We start from the raw sequence: 27,212 nt of genomic DNA on the forward strand, positions 1-27,212 counted from the left end.
CAATCAGAATCTAATTTATAAATGCAGGCAGACTCCCAAACATGTTGCAATAAATCAATCTGCACTGATGAAAGCAACAGGGAAATGCTGAACTTGACTCAACTGGTTGTCAACTGATTGTACTGCAGTTAAATATTTGCCCTGCAGCAACTGTGTCTTTAATCGTCAGAAATTTCTGAAATTCTGTTTGAAATCCATGAGGTTCTGAATGTAAGTAGTTCATCTAAATTTCTGAGTATGTAGGAAGCAGATGAGAACAGCAGACCGAGTCCGCAGTCTTAAACCACTATCTCCTCAGTGTGACTGTAGCATAAAGGGAAATTAGCTTTAGAGAACATTAAGCTGTTTTTGAATCCTGCTTTAAAACATGTTTTAAACTATTATTTAAGGAAAAGCAGCCTATGGGAATTGATTTGCGTTTGAAGTCAGGTGGTCACTCCAGGAACTGCAGCTTATTGCAGTTTACCCTAGCTTTTGCTGATCAATTCAATAATCAGCACCTGCATACTGTAGCGCACTATAATACTGATCACATACAATACTTCAAAATTTGGCCATGGTCAATAGATTTTCTGATCATGCATCAAGTAAGTCCCTACTATTACATTGGTGTTTAGGAGATAAGGATTTATTTAAATACATTTTTAAAAATCAGTGCTATAAACAGTCACAACCCTGCAATATATTATGTGTGTGTGCTGAAGCAAATCTGTATGAAAGATTCTTTATATTCTCCACATCTCTCTTTGCTCCGTACAGAATGAATATAATTCCTCTATCAAAGTGAAGACTGAAATTAGACCTAAAGCACTCAATAAAGGAGACACACAGACACAAAGTGTCAGACGTACGCTGCCACATACAGATTTCACACACGCAAGCAGCAAAAGTTCTCTCTTCAGTCTAGACATGTGGGCAGAATAATGACAGAGGAAGGCAGAGGGAAAGTGACAGAGTGGGAAAAAGAGGGACTGGAACAGAGTGAGGGATAATGAGAGTAAAAAAAGGAGTGAGACAGTGTCAAACAGGGAGGGAGGGGTGAGCAGACAGAGGTGGGTGGGAATGGACAGATAGGGTGCAAGGTGATTTCTCACAGCCTGTCTGACCCGTGGCTGTTGGTAAGGAAAATACAGAAGAGGTGTGTGCAGAGCTGTGGACGTCAGAACAACTTTATCGCAAAGATTAACTGGTAAGTATAAAATTACTAATAAGCCTAAAAGTTCAAAATCATGCTAGCATTTTTTTTCTCTTTTATTTTAGTCTCTTTTTTTTTGTCCCCATAAATGTCATTTTAAACGCAAGTTGAGGAAATATAAAAATCAGAAGTCCTCCCTGGTTTTAATTTGGCTGATCTCTGGTTCAAAGCAGTTTCTTGTGCACCTCTGGATCGTGTTAGTTATGATTAGACTGTGTCTGTTTGGCTGCTGGTTTCCCCAATTTTCTAACTTTGACATTAACTCATAAATAAGAATTACTCCATACTCCTTCTCTGAAAACATCCACACATTGCATAGCACTCTATACTGAGGCAACAAAACACTTGAATTGTCCTCATTCATGTCTGCGCAGTTAACAGACACTCTCTGGTTTACTCTACAGTGACATTTTCAAACAGTTATCAATGATTTACCGACAGCTTTAGCGTGGCACCAATCAAATGAATGACACATTGCATCGTGGGGCTGTCAGCAGAGAGTGGGAGAGTATATGGAGTACTTTTCTTTGTTCCATTACGCCTAATGATGTAACATTTGTCTTTCCGCTTGCTTGTCTGTGGCGGAAAAAGACATTTAGCAGCAATGATGAAAATTTTAACCTCCTGAAAGGCTGAGTTTAAAATTCCCGCTTTCATCTTACTTTGAATTTAATGTAACCAGAAGACTGCTTGTCCAGCACGTCCAGTGTTGATTGGTTGAAAAGCTGGCTTGAACAGCAAATAGAATTACGGCAATAGACTTTAGTGACGAAGAGGAAAGGGGCAAAACACAGCAACCACTAGAGCAGGGTGATATGACCAAAAATATTTATCATGATATAAATTTGAAAATTTGCGATAACGATATAACTGACGATATAATTGACACTAGACAAAATACTTTACAACTCCACAACTTTATTAGATCAAAAAAAAAAAAATCAATGTGTTTTCACTTAAAAAAAGCAGCTGTTTTTTATGTGCATTAAAGTTATATAAAAATTTAACAGTGCAAATGCAAATTCCTTGCTGACGGTTTAACTAAAAGGCATTTTGGTTAAACCTTTCATACAAACTGGTTTGGTGGAAATTGGCCGACATATCCTCAGCATAACCATGTATAATATCCACAAAACTTAAAAAGAGGTTATACACACACAATACGGTAATATTATGTTGAAGCATGGTACGTATCACTCCGCGAGGCGCCTGCCTACGATAGCCGTAATGCTCCGACAATCCATCAAGCGGTGCGGGTTCGTAGCTTAGCAAAGTCGTACTAAAACATCTGACAGATTTTCGAGCGCCGTGTACCACATAAAATCGTTTCGAGCTCAGTAAACACAACCAGAATTCATACATAAGGCACACGGGATTATAAGGGGCACTGTCGATTTTCAGAAAAATCAAAGGATTGATTTTAAGTGTGCCGTATTTTCCAAAAAACACGCTAATAACGACGGCCCGCTAGCATGCGCTACCAAAAATAGTGCTTTGTTGTGTATCTGACGGACGAAAGCTAAACCAGTTCCACACCACTGAAGTTGCAGCATTTTTACAAACCAATTCTGGTTCATCCGTTTCATTTAACGATCCACTTTCGCTCTTCTCATTCTCCGTCGCCGCCATGTGCGTATGAAATCAAAGGCACTGCGCATGCGTGTTTTACCCACTTTCTATCGCGATATTTCATTTTCTTATCGTTGTCCAACATTATACCAGTATTACCATGAACTGTATGATATGGCCCAGCCCTAGCAACCACAAAACAAGACAATGACGATGACAAAACATGTACAATAGTAGCCGTACTACCTGTCGTACTACCTGACTAGAACGTTTGGCTTCTTTTGTGTTACTAATTAGACTCACTATGCAAACATGGATATGATCACCAACCGTTACCAGTTTCTTACCATCCAGACTAACACACAGTCCTGGAATTTTAAAGCAGCATTTTAAAGACACCCTCCAACATGCACTACAATATAAAGGGACTAAAACTGTGTTGGTCACCACACCAAATGAAATTAATCACAAATACTTTATCGAGCCCTGCAATAGGGAGTTATTTCAAAGGTCTACCAAACTTTGCTAATAAGCATGGCAAGAACCATTGTGCGACAACAGCTGGTAATGTGCGACCCTCAAAAGTAAAAAAAAGACTCCAGCAATCACGAATGCAGCACTCCTTAGTTAGAATGTAAACGACAGGAAATGACTGATGTGGTTACTTGATGGATAACAGCAAGCTAGTTGAAAAGCTTGACCCGAGTTACAACATCCCAGGGAGATAATATTTTTCATTTTCTATTTAATTATGTGACAAACTACTAATTCAAAACAGGTGCATCGGAAGAAAAAATCCTCAAGAACAATGAAATGTGACTCCCGTTGTTCACCGTCTCACTTCACAGCCGTGCTGGCTTTGACTAATACATTCACTACTTTAGAATCAGGCACCTGATGAAGGTCAATAGATGTTCTAGTGGGAAGCGAGGCAGTGAGCAGGATTTACATTTGATTGTTTTTGTGGAATTTTACTACGCGACAATACTGCGCAGGCTGCTGAGGGGTTACAAGGCTGACTTACTTTTTTGTTTTGTTGTACTTTTACTGAAAATTCTAAGGAGAACACTGTGTCTAGGCTACTTATGAGCTTATATTTGACTTATGCTGTGTCAATACTATTGCATTATAATGCTGCAGCTGCCACCTGGTTTCAATAGAGTCACACTTCAAATTAGGCAGTGTCGTCTCAGTGGAAGGGAAGGATGGAAAACACCCTTTTTTTTTTCAGCTGATAAATGCTGCTTCCTTCAAACTGCAATCACTGATAAAACTATGCTTTTTCCTTATCATCAGAAATAACATCACAAATGTTATCATTCTATACTCTTGAGGCTATATCGCCCACCCATATGCTGTATATATGTAATCAGCATTGTTCTATAAAGCGCTGTGTGACTGCTTTTATCCATGATGTTGTTTTCATGGCCGTACTTTCTCTCATACTCCCATACATGCTCTTTGTAGAGTGCAGCGAGAAGAGCTCACAACTGAAAAATGTTCAAAGAAGACTATCAGTGTGTGCTTATTTTACTAAAACACAGTAGTAGCATGGACATTATGCACAAACGGAGTAAAAGGTACATATAAACACATTGTGTTGGACGTACATCACAACGTTTTCTTTAAGCTGTTCAGGCAAAGAGGCAAACACAACTGACAACACAAAAAAGTTTAATAAAAAAAAAAAAAATGTCTTCCTGTTATGGAGACCACGACAAAGCCGATCTCTTCCTTTACCGCCTGTTTCTGCAGGTTGGCTTCTGCTCAGCCAAACAGAGAACCCGCCAAACACAGACCGCCTGACACTGAGATATGTAGAGTGGGAGATATTCGCTCAATCAGACAAACATTTTGACATTTAGTACACGTTGATATGACAGCTTCACCCCCACTGAAGAGCAGTGTAACCATGGTGTCAGAGTGATTAAGCAGATACGCCGTTTGTAGTCATCTGTAGGGCTACGCGAGCCTTTTCTGTGATTCAGTCTCAATGCAGCCGCTGCCTGGGAGCAACTGCGCCGCTGTTAATAAACTTGCGCAGAAAGAAAGAAAGTCGAGCAGGAGATGGAAGTCCATTGACTGAAGGTGACAGACCGCTAGGGAGAATATGCCAAAAGAGAAAGAGGAGGAGGAAAGTGCACTCGCTCCCAGACTAAAGCCAGCTTATAGCTTGTATGCACAATTTAACCCAGCTTATCTCTGCGGGCTCTGCATCTCTCCCAACATCCACCACCCCGCGCATACGTATCATTACACTCCTATTTACATGAAACACCACAACAGGTTCTGGTTCTGGTTAACGTTAGAGTCGTTTCTACATCTAACTCCCCTCAAGCAAGGAAAATGAAGCTGTAGTAGTGTGTTATGGGAGGCAGATAAGGGTGAGAGACAGACAGAGGGAGGGAGAGGGAGCAGAGAGGACGACACAGTGCTGCATTGCAGTTGCAGAGCCAACAAATGTTAGTAGTTTGCGAAGCCGGGGCCCTGTTTTGCTGTGACGATCTTATCTGAGAGTTATCTTTAAAAAAATTTTTTAAAAAAAGGTTCCCTTCCCTCTGAAGATAATCATGTATGACCCAGTGGAGGAAGAAGGACACTTGGTCAGACACATTATGGCCCCTTTATCAGCCTATAAGTCTGTCGTCATATCTCAGTGTCATTTATCTTTCCCTTCTACTCCTGAGGATAATAATGCATGGGCAGTAAGGGGGAGGGGGGGGTACGACGTAGCATTTATGTGCTTTATGGGCTATCTGTCGCTGCGAGCACCCCCGTTTGCTTTCGGCGGCGATGAAATGTGTTTTAATCTCGTCAGGGGCGATTTGAGCGTTGGAGGTGATAATGGTAACTTTATTTGTATCGCGTCTCTTCGACAAACAAAGTTTACAGACTGCCAGAAGAGAGAGAGAGAGAGAAACTAGACAAAGGACACGGACTCAAGGTTAGATGAGTAAAGAAGAAAACAGAAGGAAGAAACACAAACAGACGATTTTATGTTACAACATGTTATCCTAGAGGGTGACAGAAAACAATACTAAGACTCAATTTGGACAAACACTGCTCTTTTTCTCCTGATGCACCGCTGAGATATGCAGCAGGGAGATGCTGTTTACCACCATGTGGCCTGGGAAAAAAGCATCACTAACAGCTATTTTTTTTTTAAAGAAGTCAAATCATAAGTATTCTCTCTAATCTAGACCAACTTAATGCTGCATTGCTGTGAGACAGAGGGAGGGAGGGAGACAGACAGAGAGGGAGATGGAGAGAAGGGCAAAGCTGTGGGGACACTGCTGCATCCAGCCAGCCAATCATCCAGCCAGCCAACACAAACAGACAGACAGTCAGTCAGTCAGTAGTCAGGCTATGGCTGTCAGTCAGTTGCTGCTGCAGAGTGGCGCAGTGCCACACTCTCTCTCTCTCTCTGTCTGTCTGTGCTGTTGTCTTAATGCTCGCTTTCCCTTTCCTCTCCTCGTCATCCGTCTCTCCTCTCTGGCCGACTATCCTCCGTCCCAACTCCTTTTATGCCCTCGCACCATCTTAAAACTCCTGTCCATGGTACTTTTACATTTCCATCCTCCCATATTCATACGCCACCCCCTCCCACCCATCTCCCTAACATCCCCACTGCTGCTTCTCCACCCTTTTTCCACACTTTCACTCCTCCTTTTCTCTGCAGATCTTTCATCTTCCCTACCAAACAGTTTCTCCTCATTTTCTTCATTGCTATTCTGTCCTTGTCCTCTTCCCAGTCGCCGTCAAAACTCCTCATCTCCTCCCGTCGAATCTCCTCGCTTCCACTTCTTGTTTCCTACACCTCCTACGTCTCTTTGATGTAACCTTATAATCAATTAAGTTTTTTTTTTCTTTCCCCCTTCTCTGTTCTCGTGGCAATTTCTGTGTCGTGATTTTTCTGGTGTTGGCATCGAGTTGCAAACCGGAGAAGCTAATCGAGGTGGAGCAGCTCCTGGAAGTTAACTTGACTGTTTGGGTTCTTAGCATAAAACATAAGCAAATGTGACAGACAATACTACATCTGTCATTGTGAGTCTGACTGTTTCTAAAGACAGTATGTTTCCTAGGTTCATTTAGCAAAACCACTCTCAGCCAAAAACAATGTTAATTTCGCTGACCAATCATTTTTGTCACGTTTTTTTGTTAAGGCCTTGTTTTTCTGATGTAAACATGATGAAACTAACTAAATGAAAATTAACATACGAGGACAAAAACTGGGACGAATTGTATTGAAACCCACAACAATTAATAAAACAAGATCCAATATCAACTAATTAACAAAAGTTCCAATCAGAAATAATCTCTCTAGACCAGGGGTGGGCAATCTCAGTCCACGAGGGCCGGTGTCCCTGCAGGTTTTAGATGTGTCCTCGAACCAACACAGCTGATTTAAATGGCTAAATTAGCTCCTCAACATGTCCTGAAGTTCTCCAGAGGCCTGGTAACAAACTAATCATGTGATTCAGGTGTGTTGACCCAAGGTGAGATCTAAAACCTGCAGGGACACCGGCCCTCGTGGACTGAGATTGCCCACCCCTGCTCTAGACAGTTAGATGGTACAGCTAGCTCTCATGCTTCCTTTATCTCATGAAAATGTGACAAAACACTTGGGAGAAAGAGAAGAGCAGGCGTATGGACACATTTTCTTTGAACTTAAACATCAAATTTATATTTTAGTCAACTGAATCCACTTTGGATTGAGTCTACTATGATTTAATGATATTTAACTAAACTAGACTAAATTAAAATAAATTAGATGCCTAAATTGTGACTAAGATTAAATCAAAATGTAGTTTTAGTCACGAACACTGGGCCAAACTATTTTCTGGTAATTATATCGTCATCCAAGCACAACTTTAAAAGCCATAAAGTGGTCTGTATGTGTCAGCATGTGTTCTCGATCCATACGTCTGTTCATCCGTCCAACCATGTTCTCCCCCATTATCTGTGTACAGGTCACGGCGAGGAGCAGTGTTTGCAGAGATGCCCACAATTCCCTCTTTCCTGTCAAACGCCTAAGCATTCCTATGTCAGCTTAGAGAGGACAGTGTCCAGGGTGTACTCTGACACCTCCTCCCAGCTGAACATGCCTAAGAGGTTTCCAGGAGTCATCCTAGTCTAGTCTACTGAACCATGGCACCTGGTTTCTTTCTTTTTGTGAAGGTGCAGCAGTTCTAATCTTAAATAAACAAAGGTTTCTCGCAATAAGTAGGTCTGCTTTATTGATATATTATTCCGATACATTATAGGGTTCCTTATGGATCCATGTGTTCATAAAAAGTCATCATTCTTGTTACACAACAGTTAAAACAAGAGAGCAATATTTTCTGAAAACACAGACAACAACAGTGTGGATCAGTAGAAGAAGCAAATTTCCTTCAGATATATTATTTTAATTGAACATCCTCACTTTGTAAGACTTATCAAATAGAGCTCATTGTTTTCCCTGCCGTTGCCTTGGAGGAGCGACCTTCTCTCCAATGGGACACCCCTCAAGAATCTTAAGTAAACTTTTTTTGAATACACATTCTGTTATAAGAAAAACTGTACAATGTAGAATGTCCATCACAGTTTCTAAAAGTCCAAGGTTACTTCCTTAAATTGCCAGTGTTGGGTGTTTTTAACAGTCCAAAACCCAAAGACAGTCAGGGTCCAGCGCGGTTAAGCAGACAAAGAGGCAGACTGACGAAATACAAACCAGACACTGTTTGGACAAAAAAAACCCAAAAAACTTGAAGCAATTGTCAAAATTGTTGAACTTTAATATTCTGTTCAAATTGATATTCCTTCTGAGTCACTGTGGAGGTGCTCAGCGATTGAGACTTGTAGAAGCAGGCTGTCTTTTCTGCCCTCCTTTGTCTCCGGTCTGTCATTGTGTCTCTCCTCTTTTTGTTGAACTCTATTCTTCTACGACCTTCTCTCGCTCTTTTATCCCATCATCTTCCCCTTCCCTCTACTCAAAACTCCTCCCTCTTCTTTCCACATTACTTTTCATCTCATCTGTCCTCCACTCCACCCTCTCACTCCTCTCCACATTTATTCTGCTGAAAAACTCCCCATTTGCCCGCTTGCCTCTCGTACCCTGTTATTCTGTCCTTTCACTCGCCTCGTCTTGCCATTCCCCTTTTCCCCCACCTCATGTCCCTACTACACCCTCCCCCTTGCCCCCTTACACAACCAAACCACCTTTTTCTCTCCTCTCCTCTTCAGAAAGCCACTCTCATCTCGTCTGCTGAAACACTCGTTTCTCCTCTCCCGGGGCAGGGATCAACCATAGCCCATTTCACACATGACAGAGTGTGCTGTATGCCAGTGATGTATGTATGCTGCTAGAAGTGGCGCTACTGATGGGTAGCAATGGAGATAGGGTAATGAGCAGGGAGCCCTGTGTGTGTACACCAAGCGTGCATGTGTGCGAGTCTCGATGACGGGCAGCAGAGCTGACTGGAGTCCATCTGAATTTTAATTCTCTGTGCCACATAAACGCATTGAGATTCTGCTCATACATTCAGAAATTATTCTCAACAGAAAAAGAAATTTCACTTGCTTCGGACTGAATTGAAACACTAGACAGAGCGGGCGGCTATCGATATGCTCATTTACCCCACGCCGGCAAGAAAGAGGAAAAATGAGTAAAGAGTCATAAAGCTGAGAGAAAAAGCAAAGCATGAGGACAAAAAGGAAGAGGAAAGAGTGAGGCAGAGAAAACATTACATGTGTTATAGAGGGCAGGAGGTCAAGACAGAGTTTGAGAGACAGGCTACACTGCTGAATCGCATAAATCGAACGGATCAGATCTGCTACAGGGTCGGGGGAAAAAACACCTCTCTACGAGTCAGAGTTCAGCAGCTGTAAAGAAATGTGTGCGTGACGGTGTGCGGCACGTCTGTACAATGTGTGTGCTTTAGAAAGTGTCAAACTTTAAGACCGATTCTGTTTCTCCGTCGAGCGCAGAGACAAAGTCTTTGTGTTGCAGCCCAACAACGCAGTGCAGAGGATTCGCTCAGGTCTTTTTACAGTAGAGGAGTCCTTGAACTTGAGCTCATCTGTAGGCTGCACCATGTATCCAAACTAGCTGAAAAGACTGAATTTGTGCTGCTGCTGTCCTCAGCTCTGTGTCAAGAAGCAAACTCTATTTGGACCCCAGGCTTTTAAATGTGGGAGCCAGCGTACAAGCATAGTGACTTGGGCTAGTCAGCTCCAGCTTTTACTAATATCACTATGCTCATATAATATTAATATTCATAGTGTAAAGGTTGACCGATACAGCACTGATACAAGAGTGAGAGACATGGGAATCTGATTGCAACTACAAACCAAACAACGGTCAGAGAAATCACTGGAAAGCTGATACAGCAGGCTGACGTCATAGTAGGGATGTAATGCACTGCTCCCTCACACAGCCTTTATTTGGTTGGGCCAACCAAGCATATTAAGACGCGCCTGAGTCTATTTCATCACTCATTTTAGCATTTTTGTTTTTCACTTGTCTGTGACAGTGATGCCATCCTTGATAGATTTCCAGGATGTAGTGATATTCAGGAGTCCCTGTCCATTTCTGTCTCATGCTTGCCTGCTGGATGGGTTGCTGACCAGGTTGCTCATGTGCAAATTCTCGATATCATTCAGCAGCTTTTGTGTTTCAGTTTTTCCGTGTTCCTGAACAGAAATTTCCCAACACTATTTTCATGTCCCTGAACAGGATTTTTCATCAGTCCGTTCTGATATGTACTGATTTGTACTCAAAATGAATATTTCCCCATTTTAAAAGCCAAAAAACTCTGAATTTAGAATAGGGACATTTAAATATTCCCTTCTGCGCAATTCGTCGCTAGAAATAATAGTCGTTAAAAACGCCAATGCTCTGTCTGGACAGTAAACGCACCGCAGACGTGACATATACTTCTAATTGAGACACATTACAAAAAGCATGATTTAATAATTAGGAATGAATACATCGCTTTTTGGTGAATATAGTCAAACAGACTCCATCAGTTTGGACTGCAGCTGTGATAGTGGGTAGAGGATGATGCTCTTGTGAGTTGGAGGGCCACTCTAACCAGAACCTGCAGCAGGTTGAGAAGTGGTTCATGCGCCGATAGACCGGGCTCACTGACGCTGCAAGGCAAAACAAGGACTACCAACTGCAGGGAGTGGAAAAATTATGCATCTACAGCTTCAGCGTGGCATGAACTGGAGGGTGGCAGGTTCTGGCTGAAGGATGGGCAATTAAAACAGGCTGTGACAGATAAAATATTGGACAAAAAACAAACAAACTATAGACCGTGTGACCAGCTTTTAACCATACTAGCATCAAAATGTTAGTAATAATTATAGAAAAAACATAGAGGTTTGTGAATATTCAAACAGCACCTATTAAATACTTTAAAAATAGCCTTTTCTATACTGTACAGCACCTTCCTGTGAGCTTGGATGCCAACCTACCAAAGCTCATGAGGCGTGTCCTAATCTGCCAAAGATTTGCCGTTCCAGCTGAAGCAGAACCCACTGCCAGGTGATTATTTATCCTTTTAAAACGGTTGAACCAAAACCAACCATGTTAGTTGGATGGTGTTTCTCAGAAAGCATTTGTAGCCTTTAGAGCAGAGCTATTACAAACAGTCTGAGAAGGCAGATTTAAATACATGAGCTACGCAGGCGGCCTTGTCTATGCTCTGAAGATACTGAGGGTGTGATCACAGCAGGAGGTTCAGGTTGGCCCATTCCCAGGAAAAGCAGGGATTGTAAACAAAAACACACAGGCTCACAAATAACGTGTTTGCTGTGGTGTTATATCAAACCAAATGAACTGCCAGCAGGGATGAAAGACACGGCTCAAATTAATGATCGTGTTTTAACTAAGGACTGTTTATTTTCATAGACTAATAACAGACATTTCAAATGCTTTCAAATCCAACGTTAGCCAGTGAAATTTGTTGAGTTTCACTGTTTCACTGTGCACTCTGTACTCTACAATTTAGCTACCGTTTAACATTTTAACATGTGCCATCGTTTTTTGTTTTTTTAAAAAAATATGGAATCATTTTATTATTAGCAGCCTCGCCGCAGCCTCAGGTGAATGATTAAAATGAGAGCATGTGTAAATGTTGTGATTTTGGGGTTATTCTCTTGAATTTTACCTTTTCTCTTTCGGCTCAGATGGAAACCCAATTAAATCAGAGTCCACCGGCATACAGAAGAGTGCTGGCATGTGAGGAGGCACTGTAAGAAAAAGAGGCCACCAGGCAGTCAGAAAGAGCCAAGGTAAGAGGAGCGGAGCAGGCTGAGTATCTTGAGCTCCACAGTTGGTCTTCGGGGCCCAGTGAGCTGCCATCTGTCCCGGGGCCGGGGAAGCCAGGCCAGGAGACAAGCTCCCCTGACAGCATGTTACCGCCATATGCTGCTGGAGCATGTACATGCGTGAACTGGCACGGCTGAGAATGGCACTGGATGGTATGGTCTGGCCTACACCAATCTGAGATAACCTTATCTGCTGTGGTCTGATTTGCATGATAGAAAATGCCACTGATTTGACGCACATGCTGGAGATCTGTATTAACACTGACTTGACTTCCGCAGTCATGTGTGGCTCTTGACTGAAAAATATTAACCTTGCATTTGTTTACAAATCTGGACCAGATTTGTAAACAAATGTAGTTTTTGCCATGCTTGTAGGCATCCTTCTTCTTCATGTAACATCAGACTCGAACACTTTTAGTTGTTTGCTGCCCCCAACAGTTTCAAGAGAATTGCAGCCTTGGTACATGCACATCATCTGTATGGTACCTACAGCTGCATTTTCAGAGTTCTGGTACTAAAAAGGTATCAGGTGACCTTGCTAGTGATAACAGTAGGTAAATGTGCTGTGTCCACTCTTAAGGCCTTCACACACCCAACACGTAAAGGTCGTTCAAATATTTCAAACTCTATTAAAAAGGTGGTATTCAGAATACAGTTACTTTACTATAATAATAACCACTGCAGCCAAAAAGTTTTCGGGTACGAGCCCGACACGGAACCCGACGTATTAGCCAGAAGTCCCTTTACTACGGTTCGGTTTGGAATACATTTTAAAAGTAACCTTCCCAACACTGCCCACTGACATCCTGAAATGTGTATGAAAGCGGTTGTGATACAGCCTCAACTCTTGGATACATTAGTGGACAAATTTGCATCTGAAAATTTCGTCATTTTGTATCATTTTCTTTGTAACGTGCTCAGATACAATAACAAAGTGAACTGGTTATAAAGTGAGTGCAAAGCTTTACAATGTTACAATGTTTAACCCTAGAGAAACCGACAGTGGTAAAGAAAGCTCCAAATACTTTACTGCATTTGCCTCCTATAATGTTACAATAGCACACACCCTCAGCCCTACCTCACCTGAACTGTGCTTCAGTTTTTAAGCTCTGAATGAGCTACTGAGCTTTTATTAAACTTTTAATGGAGCCAACAAGACCCGGAGACCTTGTAAAGGTTAAAAGTGCAACAACTCAGTGGGTGAATGTAAAAACAGACAAAGCAGAAGGTTAATGTGACAGTCCAAACAGAGAAAAGAGAGTGCTTCACTGATTCAGCTAACTGCAAGGACACTACTGGTATATGAGCCAAGTTAATTATTCAGTTTAACTGAGCATTTGTTTTACCATTTCTCAACACAGCATGTGTGTACATACTAATTGTACAATGGGAGTTGAAACATAGCTCCTAAAATGACTAAAGATCAGTTTATGTTAAAGATCAGTTGAAGGTCGAACTGTGGCTTTGATTTGCTGTCTCAGTCACACGGTGGCCCAGTGGATGGTTAAAGGTTCTGTTCAGAGAAGCTTTTATTATTTGAGGCCTTCGGTGATAACGCACCAGAGGAGGGCTGATGACAAGAACTAGTTTTTGTGAGCAAAATCAAAGAGTGAATCCAACAAAATCATGTCATGGTTCAGACGTCAAAATCAAAGGACCAATCAGACCAATCTAGGCCAATCTTTAACTGTTGGGGAAAAGAAGAAGAGCTAGCCTGTCCACAATCAGAACCACTTCAGATGAACAACTCCCACAAAAATGCTAGAAATGGCACTACTGTCCATCCACACCCAACCACAAAGACAGACGCCAACCACAAAGACAGACGCCTTGACTCGACACGGTTGGGGAACACATGTGTATTATTGATGGATACAATCGACTTCAGGGAGGTCCTGCTCTTGAGCAGTCTGGTCCACTGTCATATCGCAGCATACCTAATGGACCCGAGCTTTCATTATCACTAGCTGTGCTTTCTTTCCCTTGTGACAAGTCCTAATATCGGCCACGAAAAGGGTCTATTAATGATGGCTGTGCTGACTCAGACAGCAGTAACATGAAATATCACTTTATAGTTTCTGACATCTGTAAATTATTTTAAAGTCTGAGGAACATGAATTTAATATAGCTTTAATATAGCTCATACAGTAAGTAAGAGATGGGTAATAGTACCAGAAAAATGATCCATGCCTTTGGGGGCTAACAGAGCTGAAAAGCTTCTAGTGTTATATATTCCAAAGTTTAATGAGCAATTCATAATTTACAGAAAACAAAAGAGCGCTCCTTGGACTAAAGCTATCCGAGCTTTACTCATCTGAAGCTTTGAGGGTTCTGAAAGAGGAAAACAAAAACAGAAAAGGCTGTAAAAGAGAAAAGAAGTATTTTCAATGCCATCAACTGGGGTGTGGCTGAACTGCAGCATGCTCAAGGCTCAAGGGCAGCAGTGCAGCATTTGATTTCTTCCTTTTTATGACTGTTGATTTAAAAAATAAATCACAAGCAGTACTTTTTGCACTAAATCTAGTTCCCACCATATCCATCACCTAGATGCCACATATGCATACAGTGAAGCATGGCAGCATCGTGCCACTGTATGGGGATGCTTCTCAGCAGAAGAGACGGGCAGACTGCAGCTGAGGGACACTCAAACAGAGCCAAAGACACAGAGATCCTTGAGGAAAAACATGTACCAAACCACGCATGGACAACATTTAGCTTTAGGCACCAACGAAAACGCTGGCCAGCAGACTCAGCTCAGCTCTCTCAATGTGACAGTGAAACTGATGTTTAAGATGAAAAGTGAAAGCCTGTCTGACATATGAACCTGTGCTTATGCAAAGAAGTAGATCCGACTGAGCGTGCAGGTGGGCAGGTGAGGAAAGGAGACAGAGTTAGACACGCAGACATGAGGGCAGACGGCTAACAGAGAGGGATGAGAGAAAGCAGGGTAAACAGATACGGAGGGACAGATGGACGTGCAGACAGCTAGACTAGAGGGAGAGTTTTGGAGGCAGATAGACAAACAAACAGATAAAGGGAGGTGAGTGCCAGGTAACCAGACTGTTAGGTCTTATGATCTGCAGACGTCACACGCAGTACGAGATGGGAAGACTGCCGCTTTCCTGCTCTGGAGCTCAGAAACGGAAAACAGCATCAATAACAAACCTCCTCACTTTCTTTTTGTTATCTTCCTAATGTCAGCATGCTTCACTGTAACCTCAGCTACACTGCATTTCCAAGTACAGATATGCAGGTAAAGTGAAACCACAAACCTGATGGTTTTTATTGTATTCTAACAGTTATGTAAGCCCAGAGTAATCAAACACTTTCCTTAGGGCAGTGAAGAAACAGGAAAAAATATGGGCCCGGAAGAGCATTACAGGAGGGATCCCTCTTCCATTAATATGCAGTGAAATACAAAAACACTGATAAAGGAAAAATATTAGCAACTTAACCACCAAATTCTGCAACATCATCTAGAAGAAAGTGCTGACAGGACGCTAAACAATGGAGTCAGAACTGCTCTGCAGGACAAACTACGCAATAACATCCACCCATCCTCCGCTTGTTCAATTCAGGGTTGCGGTAATGGCAAGAGGCGGGGTACACCTTAGACAAATCGCCGGATGCTTCTGACTGTCCGCATGCCAGTTTTAAACTCAGACGAGACTGTGCGTTCTCCGTGTCTGATTGACTTTATTCTGGTCTGCTGCTTTATTTATTTGTATCCACTCGGTCTGCTGTACAGCATCTTTTTAAATGTGCTTTATAAATCAATTTGAGTTGGGTTTCAGTGTCACTAAAATGTGTGACATTTTGCTCCAAGTATAATCTGCACATATGCAAAGTCGTGTTAGCTGGATGGATCTAACATTAGTAGCACCAGCAGCCTTCTTTTCCTGCAGGTTAGCGTCCACCTGTCGAACTGTGCTGCTTTGTGCTGATGTCATCTGCTTACTTTCACCTTGCTCAATTACAACTTCCCGTAACAGAGAGAGAGTGAGAGAGAGAGAGATAGGGAGAGAGAGAGAGAGGAAATGCAATTCTGTGCTCCAGATATTGAAAGGTAAGGATTAAATCCTCCCTTCACATCTGTGTTTGTGACCTTTAATGACACTCCACTCAGTAACATCCTATAATCCCATAGTGAGGTTATTAACTGTATTGTACTTAATGTACTTTTTGTGCCTGCTTTTGATCTAGCTGGGTGCAAAATGCAGTCACAAATGCAGCAGTACCTGACACGATGCAGCAGCTTTAGATCGTTCCCTTAAATTCAGTCAAGAGCACGAAGAGCGATGTGAGACAGATGGAGGGACAAACACAACCTAATCCTGACACTGTGAAGGGGTAATAAGAATTAGCTTCCATCTGCTGGAATAAAACAACTAAATATCCATAACAATATGCACCACCTAATGGCCGTGCCACCTCGGCAGGTCCCCTGTGTACGGTGGACATTTCTGGACAAACTTTTTAGAAGTGAATTTAACTCCTTCATCAGTGAAACCTTCTATTACTCAAACATATAAACCTCCAAGGAAGTTTGCCATTTCCCATCAGCTGTTACAATTTGATTTAACATGATTTACATAATAATACTTGGATGGCCGATCTACACAGACAGCGAGAAACAGACTGAGGAAGACAAGACGGGGAAAAAAGTAGCTGTAAAACAAAGACAGAGAGAGACAGTCAGATGGAGTGTGTGTATATGTGTGTGTCTGTGTGTTGTTCTCGGGTGGGGGAATATTTCCAGAACACGTTGCATGTGCAGACAAACTATGCGTGCGTGCACACACACATGCACACGTGCGTGCGACAGATCGGCTTTTATAGTCCATGGGATTTTATCGTGCACGCATCCCTGAAGAGCACACTCCCCCCTACTGGCACTAAGCTCATTTCAGCCTCACTGACAGATTTATGGCATTTCCATCACCTCATGTGTCTGAATGAAAGTTTGTCTGTGTGTGCGCGTGTGTGTGTGTATATACGTGTGTACTGTTCGACTTGACGCCCCAGAAAATACGGTCACAGTTGGCCAGGTGCCAGCTTCCGAACAGTTGGCAAGACGAGACTGCGGTGCTCTGCACAAACCAGTGACACACACAATGCAGAGGTGATGCGATTCTTGCTAAAGAATAGATTTACCACCATACTGTAGTAAGAATATGCCATTATTTTCAGCTACAATACACTGAGTCACTGCTCAAGGCTGAGAGCAGAGTTTTTAAAGGTTTAAGTACTGTTTACTATTACTGTTATTATTATCATAATAATCTGCAGGTATTTAACTGAATAGCTATTACTACAATACTGTGTGCAAGTCTCAAACCACTTATTTCTTTCTATTCAGCTTCTAAGAAGTCAGACTGTCCTAATAACTCAATAGTTGTCAAGGTTTTTCTGGTTGGGGGACTGGCTGATGGGAGTATATGCATGTAGAAAATGGCACACTTTTTAAATTAAATAATACCATACATAATGTGCTGCATTATTTTATATTTTAACTGGCACTTTAACTGACCCCATGGAAGACCTGGCCAGCGTGTAGGTAGGCGTGACCCTTCGAAATGGTGAGCTGGTTAGTAATGACTCAAATTTGCAAAATACAGTACACCACAATGAAACCCACCAACAAAACATTCAAATAAGGATGAAAAAACAAGCAAAAACTTTAACTTTTAAGGTCAAATTGTGAAGATCAAAGTGACCTTTAAAGTCTCCCGAGTCACCAGAGGATAAAGATCAAAACCATTTGAAAAAACCATTTGAGCTCAGGCATCCCAAGTCGCCAAAACTAACGATTAAGATTAAGCTGCAGTGGATATTAGCGTGCTAGTGTGTTGAGCCAGAGACATGCAAAGCACCACAAGAGCTGAGGGACAGCAAACAGACCTAAAGGCCATGAAGGGCAGACCCTCAGCCCCACGAGGTGCTCTCTGCATCCCTGTGAGCTACCTGAGAACGTCCCCTTTTAATTTTAAAATGATAAAAACTCATAAAACAACATTCAGATGCTGTCATGAGTATTTTAATGGCCTTTGTCTTGTAGGTCATAGAGGACACTTTAAGACCAGTAATGGTTGGCCTTTTGGTTCATTCACACAGAACCAAACTCTTTAGCAGCTAATAACAAAAATGAAATGAGCTGAAGGACACCAACACGTTGACCCAAGAGAAGCTGCAGAGGTGCGTGGGAAGTCTCTGGTATTCAGATGCCACAGAATCACACAGCCATCACACACTGTCATTTTATCAGGGTAGAAATATTCATTAGCTTTGTTTGTTTAAGTGAGCCATGGCATTATAACGATGGCAGGTTGTTCTACCATGGTTCACTCTGCATTCAGGAGCTGCTCAGCAACTTTAGCCTCAGCCAGCACAAAAAACAGGTCTATGCGTTCAGTGCACTAAATCATTTGACCCTGTCGCTTTTTCACACACATGAAGTATACCACTCTGAGGACTTGAGTGAATGAACTGCAAGGCAAAAGAATAATTCTGCCAACAACACAAAAGCTTCCCTGGAAATGTGAATCTCCTCCAGTTTGCTGTCATAATGACTTCAGAGCGATGCTAACCGCACCACCCACCTGCCACCGCCAAGTTAAGGATGTAAACACACTCAGACTCTTTGATAGGGTAAGAAAAAAGAAGGGGGCATGAAAAGAAAGAGAAGGGGAGAGAAAGAGTGAGAGAATGGAAGAAAGGGAGTGAGTTAGTGCTGTCCCTTGGTATTCACAAACTTCCAGCAATTAAAGCTGTGGATTCAGAGCCAGGGAAACTTCCTTGAAGGTCTTGGCAGTGGCTCTAAGGCTATTCCTCCTCCACTCCAACACACACACACACACACATACACACACACACACTGATCAGTAACCTGAACTGACCTCCAGCAGCCTCCATCGGCCCACAGCAACCCACCTTATCTCACATTAACATGCACAGAACAATCCTACCCGAGCCTACATCAGCCTACACCAACCCACACTGACTGACTCAATACACAGCATTAGGAGACAAACACACACACACGCACACACACACACACACACACACACACTTAATCTAGTGCAGCTGCCTAGTAACAGGTAGGATATTTTTACCTTTAGAAAAGTCTGTGAGAAATGGATTTTTTAGGAGTCGTAATTTAATATCACAGTCAAAGTGCTTTGAAAAAAAAAGCACTTTCAATTTAATTCGTGACATATTATTTCAATTTTCTCAATTATTTACTGGTACAGTCCAAAATAAGGCACTGAATATCCCTGGGCTCAACCTTGAGATAGGAAAATGGCATTAGTATATCTAGATATTTCATGTTTAAGGTGATATTAACTGAAAACGAAATCTCTTTGGAGACTAATAGCAATATCTTATTGTACAGCACATGCACTGTGCTTTATTTAATAGTTGGCTATATGGTAGTTACTTAAATTTGACGTAATATTAGGACCACAATCCCTGTTATCGACAAACTTCATTGTGATGAGCTCTTTGGAGACAATCGGTGTCTATCAAAGTGTTGTGACAGCTGAACTTCTGGATACTGAGATGTGTTTATTTTATCCACTTGTGTTAGGTGAATATACAGAGATGGTTAAAGAAAAACCAGAGGTTTTCATGCTCCACGTCAGATTACATAGTAGATATACATTCAAAAATCACAGGTCAAACTGCAGAGGCACAAAAATGACTTTTACAATTTCCTCATCGACTTATGTAGATCTTAGTTTTTGTGAGTGATGAATAAGTCAAGTGCTTCATGGGTGCCATAGTTAATTATTACTAGTGGAATACCGACTGTCGTGTTAGCATCGGCAAGGGAACCTATCACATCAGCAAAAGTTTATTTATGAAATGAAGCAAAGCTCGAAAGCTTGTTCAGAGAACTCGAGGTGCACTGTGCCATACACATGCCTCACTTTCTTAACATCATGTGCTAAATGCACCCTTCCAGTACGGTCTATTGAAGCTGCAAACTTAAACAGACCATTGACTATGGCTGAGAATGACTACATGCAGAAGAACTGTTGTAGCTGGCAGGCTAACTGATAAAACAGAGCTCCTCTTTATCTGTGTTCACTTTTTCTTTTTTCATCATCACCTAACAACTTGTAGAATAAAAGTTACTGAAGAAGTAAAATATGTTCCTCAGTTAACAACGCTGCTAAAACTCTGACACCAAACAACTTAATATGTACTTACTTACTATGTCTCATAGTGTGGCAGATGACTAAAACAATCAAAGCTGAACACAAGCACCAAAATATCAGAGTTTCATGTCTCGAGCCTTTAATTTGAAAAGTTCCATTTGCCACTTGAATTTTTTATCTTTCAAAACTTTCCAACTTGGCCATAATTTCCATCTTAGCAACAGAATTTCAATCACTGAGTAAATTATAGAGGTTTGACTTTTAAAGTTTTTGACAATACTGAGTCACATGTATCACTTCATAACTTCAGAGCTTCTTGCTTCATGACACATTTGTTACATGTTGCTCGAATGGTCTGGTTAAAATTTCAGCTGCACTATACTGTACAGGTCGAAGGATTATGCTTTTGGCCCTTTGACAGGACCGGTTCAGACATTCATCCAGTGCCAATTCATACATGTCCATGTCAACAAAACCATTCAGTGCATGAAGTCTCAGCTGTCTTATGCTGACATGTTTATCATACTCATGGAACTAGCTAGTTAGTCAACAATGAATCCCAACCCAAGTGTCACAGCAGTGATCACCAGTGTCTAACATTCTATGAGGAAATCTATTTTTAGAGTCAGGGATCGATGATGGCACAAGTCACTGTGGATTAGTTGAGGCATTTTTTAAAATTCAATTTCTCAGTTATTCTAAGACTCATAATAAAATAAATCTGCCAAGTTATAGTTTGATGTCGCACCATAGAACCGAAACTTGCAACACAAAAGTGTCTTGTTGTGCAGAGACATACACATACAACTTCCTGCTCCCAATTCTCTTAAATTTGAAATTACCGTGTGTGTCTGCGTGTGTTGAGGTGACACACTGAGCCATCACAATCATCAAATGAGAGAACACAGGAGCACATTTCTGACAGTTAAACCGATTTTTAAAATCACAGCATTAATGTGCTCAGAACTGCAGAGACGCTCGTTTATCTCGTCTGTTTGGGTTGTTTTGTAGGACAGGAGACACAGGTAAGTTATTTTGCACAGATAAAACCAACCTAGACTGACCAAACTCAAACTGGCTGTTTTAGTTTTTACTAACTTATGTCGTGACTTAATAAGGTTAAATCTGTTCAGCTGATATCCAACCACTCATGTTACAGCTGACTAAATCAGTCAGCATATGCCAGTGTCCAAAGAAGTCTTCATGCTGGGAGTGTGAAATAAACTCCTTGTATGTTACAGAGGGTGGATAATGCTACTATAATAGTAGGCTCCTCTGCTGCCCAACAGCGATGCTAACATTTCCCTGTAACGTTACCTGCTGCACTATTATTTAAAAGACACATTTTTTCTATCTGTGCCATCAGTTGCTGTCTGCAGACCCTGGCTCTCCTGCAGAACACTCAGTGAATTCTCCATTTCTGCCCCTTCAAACATCAGCTAGAGATTTCATCTTGAAATATAACATTTTATTTAGCCTAGTCTGGACATCAATATTATCTGCTAAGTAGCAAAATACATACACACTCCTTGATTTTATTTATTTAGTTTTTTATTTTCTTATGTGCTCAATTGTGAGATTAAAGCAACACAAGACTGTGTGCGACACAGACACACACAATTCAAACGTTTTCGAGTGGAAAACGCAGCAGCACCTTGTGGGAGCAGACTCAAGGACATTTTTTTTATTATGCAACCACTCAGCTTCTAATAAGAAATTAACGACATGCAAGGCACAAGATAAACAGGTTTATTTCTCCTCTGCCCTGTCTCTTCATCTTTATTTCACTAAATATCTGAAGCATGTGTTGCAGTCTCTTTTGCCACTGTACAACAGCATTCTAGCGTATGGAGGTGAGGGTCTACTTAAAGCAATGGTTCTGGCTGCTCTAGCATGTTGGAGAAAGTGCATCCCATGCATTTCTTTTCTGAAGGTTCCCTCTTTATATTGTGCTGTGAAGTTAACATGTTCATTTAAAAACAATCGTTCAGAGTCGTTTCTATACCTTACAGAGATCATTTTATGGTTAAACTAATTAATTTCAATAAACAACACAAAATTTGATGTGGGTGCCATGAAGCGCTGTGCGGCAGGCAGGATTAGAACCCAAATGCAGGACTCAGGAGACTTTAAACTCAAAAAGCAGCTTTAATGCTGAAGTCCTTTATGCAAAATACAAAAACAAGGCAGGGCTGGCGCCAGGAATGCAAAAACTCAGGGAAACCGCAGACCAAGGGAGCACGCAGTATGATGGAGGTAACAACAAAGAATACAAGCAAACTGAGGGTTTAAACACACAAGAGGAGACGGGAGCAGAGTGGAGATGCCTGGGAGAAACACACAGCTGAAGTAAATTTGTTAATGCAACATGAATGCGTAAAATTAAATGAGTTACCAAAATAAAACAGGAAGTAACTGAACTCAGGACACAGAAATGTGGACTCGATACGTAGAAAACAGGGAACAGGAATTGAACCCAGATAACTGTAACCACCACTAAACTTTAAACACGACCTGAGAAAATAACAGAAACCAGCAAGGAAATATCTCAACAAGGTACAAAGCAGTGGGGACCTGGCAACCTGCCACAGTTTCATATTATGCTCACAACCGTTCCCTTTTCAGCGAAAAGGCAAGTTTGTTGTTTTTTTTTTAAATCTAGCTGGACGTCACAATATTTCAACCTCCCAGCATATATATTTAAAAAAAAACACCCCATAAACAGCAGAAACACCTGTAGGAGGATGCCATTTTTCACATATGTGAGTTTTTCCCATGTCATTTTACCAGCTCCCCCTCTTAACTCCATCCCTCATTAAAGTGTAGGATTCAATTCAGAATGCCAACTAGCAGCTTTAAAATGTAAAAATGTCCAAGGCACAGTGACATCATCTACTCATTTGCATTTCTGTGGCATCAGCAGTAATAGTTTGAGAAGGTCTGCGGGTTTCTTGGGGTAAGAGCTTCTTGATGCCAGCTAGAGTTGAATTAAACAACATTTCTCTTCAAATTACCAAAATCCACGCCTTATCAGAGTTCACATTTGCGTGATTCCTGAGTTCTGATGCCCAAACTGTGTGTACCAATTACATAAAGTAAGATATCTGAGAGTTCTAACTGAGGACTAAGAGGCTATATTAAACACTGCTCAAGAGCTTGCATGTATAAATAAATAATGGCTGAATACATAAATGATGTAAAGTTCTGTGCTAAGCTAAGTCATCTGCACGGTGAAGACACAAGCCACGCCAGCTCAAATGAGGGCGTTCTGTGGCCAGAGTGTGCAGTGAACCTGCTACGCAACTTGAGACGGAGCTGATTGCTATGGCAATGACTGACAATCAGCCAACAAAATCACATTTGTTTAACTCTTCTTTAACATTTTGTGACATATTTGTAGTAAGTTTCAAACAAACTTCACAGGAAGAAATATAGTGAGGTCCGCTGCATTAAAATACATCAGCTTAAATATGTCAATCAAAGATAATCAGGTTTAATGGCATCAGATGAAGACAGACATGTAGCATGGCAGCAGCTAGGGAGCTGCTATTTTGTGTTTGTGTATTATTTTTTACTATTCACCTGAAAACACATATTTCACACACACTTCCAGCTGTGCCTCTCCCCCCCATGCTGCTGCAGTCGAGCTCACAGCAAGGAATAAAAATACCAGGTACAGGTGAGGAAAACAGTATCTGAGAACGAGGGTCGGCCATTGGTTTGTTTCCTGCAGCTCAGCATGAGCCACATGTGCATGAGGATGTCTCGCAGAGGTTTGGTGTCGAGGTTCTGCTGCTCTGCAGGAGGTACTGTCGAATCTGACATATGTCTCTTAAAAAAAAACAAAAGAACAAAAGCAAATATGGGTGGGGCAGTCGCCAGTTATGTGAAATAATATAAATGTGAATACCTCAGTTGGGTGCAATCAAACTGTACAGATTAGCCACCTTTTCAGTAGTAAATAATATGATCAGACCATCATGGCACACACAATGCAGCTCTGAACCGAGGCTACAGCTAACGTCAACGCTGTATTTCCCAGTTTTAAAGAAAGTGAAAAATTCCTCCATTCACCCTCTGACCATGCCCCACCTCTTCACCCTGTCTCATTAAATACAGCTTGGTACTTCTGTCATATTCTCGCTGACAAATGGCACTGAAACGTATCTCTACCATGGCTACTACGTTAGCAGCTGAATAAGCATAAAAGCGTGTAAATAGGATAAGTTCAGGTGTATAATGGATTCACATCATCCTTACATAGAGTGCAATCAGTGTGAAATGTGTTCCTTGAATGGGGACACTTAATTATAAATTAAGTTCAATCGACTCACCATGATGACAAGTAAAGTGTTATCTGTATAATACCAGAGATGGCTCTCAAAGGGAAAGATCCACTGGTTTAACAAACGGCCCTCATCATGCAAACAGGGAAACGCTGTCACATGTCTCCGCACAAAGCTATTCAATTCAGTTACATTTTTCACTTTTATAGATATGCATGTGTAAATGACCACGGCAGACCCGAAGACGTGAACATGCTTTGCAGCATACTTTATTGATACACCCGGTTGCTGAATACACATACACAGCTACAGCCCTCCTGCTGCCAGCTCAACATACCAACAACAACACCCCAGACAGGTCCCAGTACAGATTTTAAGTCAACGGGGCATGATTGCGGTGCCGTGCAGGGAAGGTGGACGCACCTGCACGGCACCGCAGACCACGCCCCACCACAGCATGATATCACAACAATGTGTAATATATTGTTAGGTAAAGACCCTACAATAATACAGAGAAAACGCCAACAGTCATACAACCCCCTATGAGCAAGCACTTGGCGAAAGTGGAAAGGAAAAACGTAACTTTTAAGAGGAAGAAACTTCCAGCAGAACCAGGCACAAGGAGGGGCAGCCATGTGCCACAACCAATTGAGGGTGAGGGGAGGAAGACTGGACAAAAGCAGCCTAGGCCTACTGTAACGCAGGGTCACCTGATTCAGCTCCAACTATAAGCTTTATCAAGGTGTGTAGAGAGGGGGTGTCTGTCTCCTGAATTATTTATAAAGTCATTTAAGACAAGTCCAAATGTTTTGTTTACAAGGAGGAGCTAATCAAAGACAGATGGCTAAAAAGGTGAGAGGAAACAGGCCAAAACAGCTAGTTTTAGACAGCAGATCTTATAACGACTATGAGCTACTCAAGCAAAATCCAAGAATTTAAAAATTAGAGCAGGAAATAAGTATAGTAGGTTGGTAGTAGGAAGCAAGGTAGCCTGTTTAATTTCCTTTTACAGCGTTCTGAAAGCTTTTTATGTGGCCCTTGTATCCACAGTGCAGCTGCTATCTAAGGCATGCTGTCTTAAACTTTTCCGGCCCATAAGCCAAATTTAATCATCTGAGTCTCGCCCTGGGACCCGGGCTCATTAAAATGTACCGGTAAACTTGTCGTGTCACCAGAATCAGGTCATCCCTCCGCTCCCCCCCTCTTAAGACACCTCCGTTTTAGACCGAAGCCAGAGAGACACCCCCACCTTCCTCACTGTCTCTGAGCTCTCCTGCTAACTTCCCTCCGAGTTCATCTGGAGTTCACTCCACCTTGTGATTTTTTAAGTTGTAGCCTATGGCCCGAGGAACCCAGTCACAGTCTGCATCAATAATGCAAAGACCACAGCCTGCTAACATCTCAGCCTTAAGCAAGAGGTCTGCTCGACAACACGGTGCTCAAACAAAGGCAGGCTGAAGACGTCTCAGACTATCTCAGCCACGAGAGAAGGAGCACCTATGCTGTTTAAAGGACACGCACGCAAACAGAGCAGACACAAGTACACTGAAGACATGAATTCTCTCTGTAGCTGTATAACACCCAGTTGTGCACACTCTTAGCACCAAGACACAATCAGGAGTGTGTGCAGCGTGTGGCTCATGTAGTCAGTCTATTGAGCAGGACTCAGTACAGCGTTCCTCAGCAAGGGTATGTCTAACCTCACTCAAATACACACAATAAATGGAGAATACACACCCCGCTGCATCTCACCATCACTGTGCTGGGAAACATCTCCAGCTGTCACATGAAAACATCTCAAACTATTCATGAATCGAGGACAACGCTGGTCCGTTTCCCCACTGACTGAGATGTTATTGTTGAAACGACTCTTTTTTCATGTTTTCAATTAGATTCATAGTCGCCAGCGCTGCCGAACGCTTTGCATAAAAGAGCGTGTAAATCTTTAATTTAAGTAAAATGGAATGAAGCTCAGAAGTGAAGGTTTTCAGGGTACCAGCGTCGATGTGAAACGCGTGTATGTGTGTGTGTCATTCTCTGGTCTTTTCTCGCATGCAGGGACTTTACTGAATTATTAAATCGCTACTTAGGCTTTGTGGTTAAATGAAGCTATGCAAACAAGGACGAACCATATTAAAAGCACTCTAGCAGTAAGTGAACGCACCGTTTGGCAAAACTGTTTCAACGTAGTCTGTGAAACACACTTAAAGAGTAAAACAATATCAAATCGCTGTCTCCAGCACTTTCTCGTTGTTTCTGGGGCTCCTTAACTACTTAATCATCGACTTAATACCGCCGCTTCTGGACTGCTCCTAATCAGTGTGGGAACTGTGGAGCCATTAGCCAAATGCTGAGGAGTTTCTCTCCTCTAAAGCTTGAGGGGCTGAAGAGATCTGGGCAACCAAAGAAGCAAAAGGCAAGATAAATGAAGAGAGGTGGGAACGGCTCCAGGTGGGGAGGAAAGCATGTTTATTCACAATAAGCGCTTTCGTGACGGAAAAGCAATGGCACCAACTTATGCACGCCTCCAAATATTAAACAAGTCTACCACCTTCTCTTTTTTGTGATTTGAAAAGTGCCACAGCGAGATGGAATGTATAATATAGCCGTCTTTTGTCAAAATCCAATTACTGGAATCTGAGATACTGCATATCAGATTAAACAGTGTAGCGCCACACGCAGGCC

The 27,212-nt window shown here is 41.9% G+C and overlaps 1 protein-coding gene and 1 long non-coding RNA gene across 4 annotated transcripts in view; one reads left to right on the forward strand and one right to left on the reverse strand.

The window, feature by feature from the left end:
- The window catches only part of ldlrad4b (low density lipoprotein receptor class A domain containing 4b), a 236,280-nt gene that overhangs the window by 202,580 nt on the left and 6,488 nt on the right, over positions 1 to 27,212 (reverse strand). The window contains exon 2 of one of the 3 annotated variants that reach the window (XM_025911399.1): positions 11,920 to 12,001. The exons of the other annotated variants lie outside the window; for them this stretch is intronic. The gene's annotated coding sequence lies outside the window, so the exon portion shown is untranslated. The remainder of the gene's footprint in view (positions 1 to 11,919; positions 12,002 to 27,212) is intronic. 3 annotated transcript variants of the gene reach the window in all.
- Positions 404 to 9,593, forward strand: LOC112848189 (uncharacterized). The gene is made up of 2 exons (XR_003222153.1): positions 404 to 1,189; positions 7,735 to 9,593. It is a non-coding gene; the product is annotated as an uncharacterized LOC112848189 (long non-coding RNA).

The sequence above is a fragment of the Oreochromis niloticus genome, linkage group LG11, assembly GCF_001858045.2.
Source record: "Oreochromis niloticus isolate F11D_XX linkage group LG11, O_niloticus_UMD_NMBU, whole genome shotgun sequence".
Lineage (NCBI taxonomy): Eukaryota > Metazoa > Chordata > Actinopteri > Cichliformes > Cichlidae > Oreochromis > Oreochromis niloticus.